Source organism: Lepisma saccharinum (assembly GCF_977018435.1).
Source record: "Lepisma saccharinum chromosome 12 unlocalized genomic scaffold, izLepSacc3.1 SUPER_12_unloc_1, whole genome shotgun sequence".
Lineage (NCBI taxonomy): Eukaryota > Metazoa > Arthropoda > Insecta > Zygentoma > Lepismatidae > Lepisma > Lepisma saccharinum.
In genome coordinates this window covers 13,015,407-13,026,954 of record NW_028142891.1, presented here as the reverse complement: position 1 = coordinate 13,026,954, position 11,548 = coordinate 13,015,407, and positions in this window count along the sequence as shown.

Genomic DNA, 11,548 nt, shown 5'->3' with positions numbered 1-11,548 from the left:
TTTTTGTCTGTGAAGGTTCTAAGGTTTTGTGAACATGTTGGAAAAGCACTAGTATATACATAGAGCAAAGTTACAAGGTTCTACGTCCCATAGGAGTCCTATTGGAAACATAATGATTAGTGCTTAAACAAGAACATTTTCATAGTTTCACACCTCTACTAGATTGGTAGAAAAAATATACTAGTAGGCAATAAAATCTGAAGAAGATTCGTGTCTAGCAAAAATAAGCTAAATAGAATTACACATGCATACAATATTTATTGTGCTTTTTCTATCTACAATCATATTTTTCTTATATATATTTTTTTTTATTTTTTTATAGGGTTGATTAAAGCACATATTTGAGGAAGAAAACACCACCCATATATAAATAAACCCCTCAAACTAACGCTAATTAGAATTAGCTTACAAAATTTTTCTCATAAGGCATATTTTTGTTTTGTAAACACTCTACCACCAACAGATCACATATAAATAAACATACCCCGAAAAAGAAAAAAAATGCGCTCCATGAAAAATTGCCCTGTGTGCAAAAGAACCATATCAAGCAAACATTTTGCAAGACATTGTCGCACCTGCGTGCCAGACAAGCATTTGGCTGCCACCGAACTATGTTCCGGATGCAATAAACACATCACAATTGCGTATGCCAAGAAGCATAAGCTTACTTGTCTAAGCGAAAGTACATATGGGGCTCAGCCTTCGACCTCCACCAAGAGGAAGGCAGAAGCAGCCCTCATCAATGCACCACCCACCAAACGCGTCAAGCCTGCGATGAAAGCAGACCGGTCTGCTTTCGGAGGAATATTAGAAGATTATGTCCGATTGTCGGACGGCTCTTGCGATGTTCGTAGCTTTTTAGAGGAGAAGCGAGCAGAGATAGTTTCTATTCTTAGTAATGCACTGGCTACGCACTCCTCCACTAAATTCTACGGTACGCTATGTTGCACATACAAGAAACCGACCGATGAAAGATACACTTTCTTTCATGCAACGAAAGCAAAAACGTTGCATCTGGCGGATGGTGACAGCATTGGGGAAATTTACGACAAGTTTGCCGAAGAGCTGCTTGTTAAACAGGAGGAGCACGAGGCCACAGGCTCGGGCGGTTCGCTGTGCGGAGAACCCCATAAATTGTGTGTTACTTTTAGTCAGTTTGCACCAATGTCCGGGTCTAGTTACGTCCCTCTACCACCAGATGTTGCAGCAAAGAAGGCTGTTCTGAATATTCAGAACAGGGATAACAAGTGCTTCGTATGGTCGGTGCTGGCAGCAATGCACCCCGTCGACTGGAAAAATCATCCGTATCGTGTTGGCCACTACGAGCAGTACGAGTCGGAGTTGGAGGATGCAATGGTGGGAATCGACTACCCGGTGGCGCTTTCGGATGTTGGCAAGTTTGAGGCACGTGCTCGCAACTTGCAATTAGCCATAAACGTTTACGGTCTCACCGAGAACAAAAATGAGGTCCACCCCATCCGGGTGAGCAACGTGAGCAACAACAACGAGGCACGAGAAATCAACCTCTTGCTCATCAAGAACGAGACACAACACCACTACACCCTTATTCGCTCGCTCTCCCGGTTGGTGTCGAATCAGAAAAGCAAGCATCATGGTAGCATAGAAGTTTGTCGAAGGTGTCTGATCACTTTTGACAACCGACAACAAAAACACCAGAGCTTACAAGGAGAAAACATCGCTGCCGAAAAGCTCGCTCGCCACATGCGTTACTGCAGTACCAACAAACCTGCACGAACTATTCTACCCAATCCTGATGCGACAGAAAAATTTAGCATGCACAGCGCCATGGCAAAGCATCCTGCCATCATTGTAGCGGACTTCGAAGCCTTCCTCGAACCCCTCTCCACCTGCTATCCCGATCCCGAAGTTTTTTCCACCACCCCTTACCAACTCCACGAGGCCTCTAGTTACGCCTACGTTGTGGTGCGGCGAGACCAACATGTTGCCCCCGAGCCGTATGTCTATCGCGGTCCCGACCCGGTCAAGCACTTCTTGCAGAGGATGGTAGAGGAGGCCCAAAAAATAGGAAAAATGTTGCTGTCCCCCAAGCGCATGCGACGACTTTTTCCTAATAATAAGCGTAGGCACGAGGAGGCAACCAACTGCCCTGTTTGCAACTTGGTCTTCACCGACGATAACAGTAAAGTGCACCACCACGACCATTATGGTACTGGTAGCTACATCGGTCCGTGGTGCAACACGTGCAACTTAAAAGCTAGGGACCCGCGCTTTATTCCCATCTTCTTTCACAACGGCTCCGGATACGATTTTCATCACTTGGTACCCCATCTCGGCTACGATGATAGTCGTATCAGGGTCTTAGCACAGAACGAGGAGCGCTACATTAGCGTGAGTAAGTGGGTGTCTATCCCCGAATTGGAAGCAACTATCGAGCTACGGTTTCTTGACTCGCTGCGTTTCCTCCATGCAAGCCTTGATGCTCTTGCAGGCAAACTTAGGGACGAGCAGCTGACTATCACTGCAGCTAGTTTTCCAAACTTGGATGTTGGGCTCATCAGACGTAAGGGGGTCTACCCCTACGAGTACGTCACGGACCCCGACAAGTTCAAGGAAACGTCGCTCCCTCCACAGGATAAATTCTACAGTCGTCTGAGAGGCTCTAACATAACAGATGAGGAATACCAGCACGCCCAGTCCATGTGGAAAGAGTTACTTTGTCGAAATTTTGGGGATTATCACGACGCATATTTAAAGCTTGACGTGACGCTTCTCGCGGACGTTTTGCAGGCGTTTCGCGCAACAGCAATAAACATCTACCACCTAGACCCTGCCTACTTCTACAGCCTCCCCGGACTGGCATGGTCGGCCATGCTGCTCATGATCAGGATTAAACTCCAGCTTCTTAATGATGTGGAAAAGTTACTTTTTTTGGAACGAGGCATCCGAGGCGGTATGGTCCAAGTGACGCAACGCTATGCACGTGCTAACAATCAATACATGGCCACCGGTTACGACCCCTCTACAACAACAAGCTACATCCTCCACACAGATGTAAACAACCTGTATGGATTTTCCATGATGCAGAAACTTCCGTACAAGGGATTCGAGTGGGTTAATCCTTCGGATTTCGACATGAAAAATTTCGAAGATTGTACATACGGATTTTTTGCCGAGGTGGACATTAAATTCCCCGAGAAGCTCCATGATGTATTCAGCGAGTTACCACCTGCTCCAGAATTTAAGCGTTTACCTAACTCGAATCAACCCAAGCTCATCATGGATGTTGAGCCCAAAGAGAGGTATGTGGTACATTACCTGAATCTTGCTTGGTTGATGAGGCAAGGTGTTACAATTGGTAAAATTCATCGCATCCTCAGGTTCGAGCACAGTAACTGGTTAGTACCCTACATCAAAGCCAATACCGAACACCGCATCGCTGCAACCTCGGAGCTTGACAAAAACTTCTTCAACCTGATGAACAATGCTGTGTTCGGTAAAACGATGGAGAACGTGAGAAATCGCGTGGACGTTAGGCTGGTTACCAATGCGAAGCGATGTCGTAAGCTGATTGCAAGCCCGTTGTTTAAATCAAGGACCATTTATAATGAGCAGTTGGCTCTGGTCCACATGGATAAACCTGTGGTGCACCTAAACAAGCCAATCTATGTTGGTGCCACGATTCTGGACTTGAGCAAGTTGCATATGTTTGAGACACATTATGGTACACTGTGCAAACATTATGATTGTGGCATTTCTCTTTTATATACAGATACGGACAGCTTGGTCTACCATGTTCGCACAGTTGATGCATATAAGGATATAGCGTTGATTCCACCTTTCATCGAGCTTTTCGACACATCAGGCTATCCCCAACCGAACCAGTACGGCATCCTGCCCCGAAACAAAAAAGTGCCTGGTAAACTCAAGGACGAGAAGGACGGGGATGTTATTCTTGAGTTTGCTGGACTTCGGGCCAAAGCCTATGCAATTCGGGCCGAGGGGTCTGTCACCAAGAAGGCCAAGGGTGTAGGTAGGCAGGTTGTACAAAAGCATCTCGCATTCGAGGATTATGTTGAATGCCTGAAAACTCGCTCACCTGTTCTACGAAAAGAGTATCGAATCCAGAGCGTCAACCATAAATTGACAACCAACATTGTCAGGAAGATTGCTTTGGATGCGCACGATGATAAGAGGTGCATCCTGAAGTGCGGAATTCACACACTGCCGTGGGGGCACTATCGCTTAGCAGAAAGCAAAACCTGCAACATATGTCCATCTTCAACAGAAGATTCATAAAAACAAAACAAAACAAAAAAAAAAAATCATTTTGTTAGTCATTACAAAAAAAAAAAAACTTTGTCTATCATTACAAAAAAAAAAAACTTTGACCGCATTCTTAAATAACTAACAAGGACAATGAATCTTCTTGGCTTCCGCAAACAGATCAACATGGAGACTGCACCACCAAATTTCAATAACCTCTTACCTTCCGTGTTATCTAAACTCAATGGTTTACTGATCGTTCATCTCAACAGCATTTGGACGAAACTGAATGACGATGTGGGCAAGATGTTTTATGTTTTTAATAACAATTTACATTTCTACGAAATTCCGATCGACGGGAAACTTCAAATCACCGTGAATCCGGAAAACGCAGGCGAAATCAAAATTTCTACCGGCAAGAATATTTTTCGAATCAAGCACGACAAGATGCTTTCTAACATTACGTACGATGTTTCTGCAGGATATTATCTTTACATGGAACTCCTCGGAGATTACGACAAACTCATTCCTCTCTTCGTAGAATTACGAATCGTCTATCCTATTATAAATAACCGTTAACCAAAAATGCCTAACGACATTTTCGGCAACACCAAGCGTGTAGACCACGCAGAAGAGATTCTCATGTTGGACATTCGAGTTAAGAAGTTGAGGACCGATTTGATTGCTTTGCAGGAGACCTTAAACAAAAGTTTAGAGTCGGAAATCGCTACGCTCCAAACGCAATGTCTCGACCCCATTCTGAAAATCGATTCCGAACTGAAGACGCTGATAAAAAATTATGTCGACGTACCTTCTTACGACAACGTTCAAAATATACAGTTGAGCGTGGATTCGCTTCAAAATGATTTGGCCAAATTACAGCAATTTCAATCGAAAAATGAAGATTTGGAAAAATTGAAACTCGAAATCGAAGAACGAACTTCCGCAATAGAAAAGAATTTCTCTGAACTTCAAACCGTCGTGAACGATATAGACGCAGAACGCTTGCATGTCGTCGTTTCCAAATTACAAGAAGAATTCACCAGCACGTTGGAAGAAATTAAATCCAAGTTGCAGACTTTGGAAGATACAATGACGAACCTACCATCGTCGGACGAACTGCAGGTCATCGGTAAAAGCGTCGCGAACATAAAAATTCAATTGGAGGCGTATCGAGATTTCGAACACATTCAAACCACCATCGCTACGCTTCAGGCGTCCTTGGAATTGATCAACGAGGAAATTAAAAATATTCACGCTGAAGCAAGAGCGTTGACGAGCATTCAAGACACGTTAAGCACGGTTCAGCAGAAGATCGAATATTTAGAAAATTTGAACGTCGAAACGAATCTCGCTCATTTTCATCACGTACTCGACAACATACAGGGTGACTTGGAATCGTTACAGACGAGCGTGCCTTCGAGCGAAGATTTGGAAAAATTGAAAACGGCGGTGACGGCACTATCCGATTCGAGTGACATCAAAAGTTCATTGAGCGATCTCGAGAGTAGGGTGGCCAATCTCCCCACCTCCAAAGAATTGCACGCTTTGAAAAGAAACATATCTCGAATGCTGAAACGACTAGAAACGGAAACGGCGAACGTGGAACAGATTCGAGACGAAATTAGTTCGCTGGTGTCGACGCTGCCCACTTCGCAGAGCGTCGCCGACCTTCACACGCAGTTTACAGAGATGCGAAGCATCGTGAACGATCTTACCGAGAAGAGCTCGAAATTGAATCAAGTCGAGAACCTTCAGAACATTGTCGCCAACATCAGAGATCAAGTTGGAGTGCTGGAATCCACGCAGGAATCGACGCTGGCCTCTTTCGGTGCCAAGTTGCAAGAACTCAACGAAAACTACAAGCAGTTGAACGTGGAAGTGAAAATCAAACCGTCGTTTTCTGCCGTAACGGATACCATAATCGAGCATTTGCTGCCCATCGAAAATAAACTCGGACAAGTTCACAGTAATCTCGTCACCTTCGACACTAAATTCGCCAAATTGTTCACCTTGCAAGCCATCGAAATCAACAGCGTTCCCAATCAACAGAGAATCTCCACGTTCGTCGAAGGTAACAAACTGTACATGTTGCATCCTTATCATCCGTACTACAAGTTTCTCCTCGATGGCACAATTCAGATAAACGAATTTTCGTACTGGTCTCACGGCAGAAAAGCTAGCGTTCCCACCATGACCTTAATATCGAATCGTGGTGTCCAGAAAGCAGGAAACATTCCTCTGGCACGTTGGAACGAAACGCGCAACATATATGAAATACACGAAGACGAAGATCTTACCGTTTTCGACGTGAGTGCCGGCGATAAGCTGATCATTCAAAACACGAGCGAGGTGCCACCCTCTTTGAATCCCATCACGCTGGTGCTTCTCTTCAAACGTAATCTCTAAAAAAATAAAATGTCTAGGCAAGCCGTCGTCGAAGAATTGCATAAACCTGCACGCCGCAACTACGAACGTTTGGCTGTGGTAACCAAGGGCATCGACGACCTCTGGCAAAGCGATCTCGTGGAGATGAGTAGCGGCAATTTGAAAAACGTACATAAATGGAACAAGGGCAACAAGTACCTCCTCACCGTCATAGACACATTTTCGAAATTCGCATGGGCTCTACCTTTGAAGGCGAAAACGGGATCGTGCGTCACGGAAGCATTCAAATTAATTTTTCGCGAAAGCGGCGGCAGACGACCTCGATTTCTGCACACGGACAACGGTAAAGAATTTTACAACGCCGTATTCCAAAAGTTTATTCAAAAACATGACATTCGACATTATTCGACCTTCAGTCACATCAAAGCCAGCATCGTGGAAAGATTTAATCGAACCTTGAAAACACACATGTGGAAACGATTCACGCTTCGGGGAAATTACAAATGGGTCGACATCCTGCCGGAACTCGTCGACACCTATAATGATTCGGTACACAGAACGATAGGCATGAAGCCAGTTGACGTTACCAAGTCTGACGAGCAGCGTTTAATTTCTACCGTTTACTGTCCAAAGTACACACCCACGACAAAAAAGCTAAATACAAAATTGGAGACCAGGTGAGGATCAGCAAATTCAAACGCACCTTCGAGAAGGGATTCACAAAAAATTGGAGCACGGAACTCTTTACGGTGGTTCGAGTTTTACCCGGAAACCGACACACGTATATAATAAAAGATAGTAGCGACGAGATTTTGAAAGGAAGATTTTACGAAGAGGAACTCTCTAAAACGAAACACCCCGACACGTACCTCATCGAGAAAGTACTGCGTAGGAAAGGTGACAAACTGTTTGTCAAATGGCTGGGACTTCCGGAAAAGAGTTGGATCGACGCGAACGAAGTGATCTTGTGAGTACGTGGAACGTGGTGAAGCGTCTGCCGGATCCGGAAAGTCAAACGAGAAAAAAAAGAACGGTGAGTTGCTTCCCGACAGCATCCGCTGTCTGATCGTAGGTCCTTCGGGGTGTGGGAAAACGACACTGCTCGTGGACAATTTTCTCCTCGCACCGAATTGGTTAGATTGGAAGAACAGGCACCTGTACGTGTTCTCGAAAAGTTTGGAGCAATCCAAATACCAGCAACTGATGAAACTGTACGATGGTCTGGACATTGCAACGTTCGCCTCGGAAATAAAACCACTCGACGATTGTAGTGAAAATTCAGTCGTTGTGTTCGACGACGTCATCCTGGAAAATCAAAATGAAATTCGCAACTTTTTCACGCAAGGTCGTCACAAAGGAATGGATTGCTTCTACCTAGCTCAAACGTTTTCCAAAATTCCAAAACAGTTAGTACGCGACAACGCTAATTTCATATGTTTGTTTCGTCAAGATCACACCAACCTCAAGCACGCGTACGATGACTACGTAGGCGGAGACATGAACTACAATCAATTTTCGGAACGCTGCTGCTCTACTTGCTGGAACGGTGACGATTTCGGATTCGCGACGATCGACATGACGAGGAAACCCAACGACGGAAAATACAGAAACAAAATCAACAACTTTCTAAACGTTGCAACGTTGTGAGAAACGACGTATATAAATAAACGTTATGACGAAACGAAAAATCGAAGACGAAAATCTCAAGCTTCGCGATTACCTCGCGAAACGCTTCAAAGGTTGGAAATCCGGGAATCGCGGATTCTACGAAGAGAAGAAACGTCAGGATCAACCTGTGATCGATGCCATCAGCGGTCTAGGTAAAGAAATTAAAAGTGTCACGGAACAAAATAAAAATTTGATCAACGAACTCGTACCGCTCGCAGCTAAAAGTTACGCTGTAACCACGCCCATTTCGAGCATTCCTTCGACACCGTTCGAACTGAAGGATGCACCGGCACGACGTCGAGCCATTGGTAGCACGTCGTCTTCGGATAAAATCGAGTTGGGACCTTTGGCACGAGACTACCTGAGTACGGGGAAATTCGACAAGGATGAAGTGTTCGGATTGTATCCTAGCATGGAAACCAACGAAGGCGGTGGTGTGGTGTGGAAGATTGGGAAATCGAAGGTGACCTTCGAAGGCAACGACATTAAAGTTAATTTAGGCGAGAAGGATAGTTGGACTAGGTATCCGGGTACGGTGGGACTGTGGGAACTCGTTGCCAAAAAGCAGCCGAAAGATTACACCGACGAAGATTACCAGAGTTACAAGGAAATTTTGATCATGACGGATGCCTTGTACCAAAACAACGATGCCTCGCAGAATAGGGTGAAATCGAGCAACGGCGAGAAGTACAGGAATCTCATCAAACCGATTTGGAACCAGGTCAAAACAGGCAGCGGCGTCAAACGCTACAACACGTTACCCAAAGAATTCGTTTGGGTGGACGACGTGAGGAAGCTCGTGGACCGATTGTTGGTGATAGCCGGCGAAGAGAATGCAGGCAACCGTAATTTCTACAACGAGAAGGTTGGCATCGTGGACATGATCAGCACGAAACTTTCCAACTTCATCGTGAACGACGACAAGGGCATAGGTTACCTGATCAAAATCATCAACACGCTGCCTCCGAGATTCTGGAACGTGGCCGAAGGAAAAGGACTCGTGAACGACATCATCAACAAGTTACCTTTCGAGATGCATTTACCTGGCTACCAGTACTGCGGACCGGGTACCAAACTCGAGAAAAGATTGGAGAGAGGAGACAAGGGTGTGAATCCGTTGGACGCCGCATGCAAAGATCACGACATCGCTTACAACACCACGCAGACGGATCTGGATGCACGTCACGAAGCAGACAGAAAGTTAGAGCACGCAGCTTTCGAAAGGTTCGTGAGCAGAGACGCATCGCTGGGTGAACGGGTCGCCGCACTGGGTACCACCATCGCCATGAACACGAAACAAAAATTGGGGTGGGGTATATAAATAACATAGAGTAAAAAATAATAATAATAACAACATGTCTCGTATAACTGATTTGCCGCCCGAGCTACTATGTAAAATATTTAAACACGCAGTAAACGGAGATTGTGAGGATGTAGGGAAACTTGTAATCATATCAAGAACGACGCCGGAATTTCGCATCCCTTGTGAAATGGTTCTCAAGGACCATCTTCGGGAGATCAGCGGCCTGAGGTGCGGTGATCTCAACATTCTGCTTTCGGCTGAAGGGGAAAAATTAAACAATAGGTTAGATGAATTGCACGAGGCAAGGCAGGGAAGAAGACGGTACACAGTAGATTGGCGCAAGTCTAAGCAGGAGACGGAAGATATCATTACGCACATCATCGCGTTTTCCGAAGCACGGACTTTCTTCCTCTGTTAAAAAAAATAATAATATATATACGTGTCAAAAAAAACTTGATATATAAATAACACACATCGTGAAAAAAAATAATCTTCGGTATATATAAATAACACACATCGTGAAAAAAACAATTAAATTTCTCTCTAACACTCTGAAATTTTTCTCTTCGATATGACGACTGAAAAAATGAGTGATCTCCAAGCATTAAAACAAATGCTAAATTTGTCAGTCGAGTATGTAAAAATTCAGGAATTGGAAGTCGACAAACCTTACACGATAACTTCCGGTTCAATCGTTTCTACCCAGTATGGTCCCAAGGTACGCCTGTTGCTCAACGCACAATACAGTCTATTTTTACCAGATCGATACGCTAACATGTTATCCGACGAGAAGCTATCTATTTTAATCGAGAACAAAACTCGAATCGTGTACAAGGGGACAAAGGAACTTCTTGGCAAGAAAACGAAGCACGTAATAGAATTTGTGTAACGACTGCGAGGCCGTGAAAAAAAAAATCTCAGAACATTTATATATAAATAACATACCGTAAAAAAAAAAACTACACGAGAAAAAATCTCAGAATATATATATATATATATAAATAACATACCGTGAAAATAACACATAGAAGTAGTGGTATTTGTGGTACTATAAACTCACGAAAGGAAGAGCACCTCTCAAGCAGCTTTGCTATACTTAAAACTTGCTCAACATGCCCATATGAGCTTTTTGCTCAAGTGTGGAACTCTTGCCTAATCCAAGATTTTTGTAAAAATGCCCTCAAGAATTTTTCGGAAAGGAAGAGCTTTTTTGGAAAGGAAGAGCCTCCTTGTCTATACTTACAAAAGGCACTTCTGTGAGATTGTTGTCCATAAACTTGTCAAAAATATGCCCCTCTTGACCACACTTAAAACTAGGCCACCCACACCCATACACACACCCATACACACCCACACCCACCCACACCCACCCACACATATTTACTTCCGGTTTACTTCCGGTCTTCTTCCGGTCCACTTCCGGTCTACTTCCGGTCTACTTCCGGTCCACTTCCGGTCCACTTCCGGTTTGCATACTTCCGGTCCACTTGTGGCCAAGTTGTGGCCTATTTCTGCTTTTTTTATCCAGCATAGAGTTTTGATTTGAACCCCAAGAAATTGTATATAAATACCAAAGCCAAAAATATTAATACACACATACACACACACACAAAAAAATATACAAATCACACTGCTGAACCCAACTGATATTTTTTATTAAGCATAGAATTTTGATTTGAACCCCAAGAAATTTTATATAATATAGATACCTGAACATGCAAACATATTTTGAAAGAAGAAACATTGCAAGATATATAAAATCAGATCACCTGTTGGATTGTTTTAGGAAAAAATTTGAAAATTTATCAGAGTATGATTTTTTAAAGTGCAAAATGAAACAGAAGCAAGATGGGTACTTGACAGTGATGTTGGGTTTGGGTATGTGAGCATAGAATTGGGTTCTGAATATAATGATTTTGAATCCAATACATACTGGCATAGAAT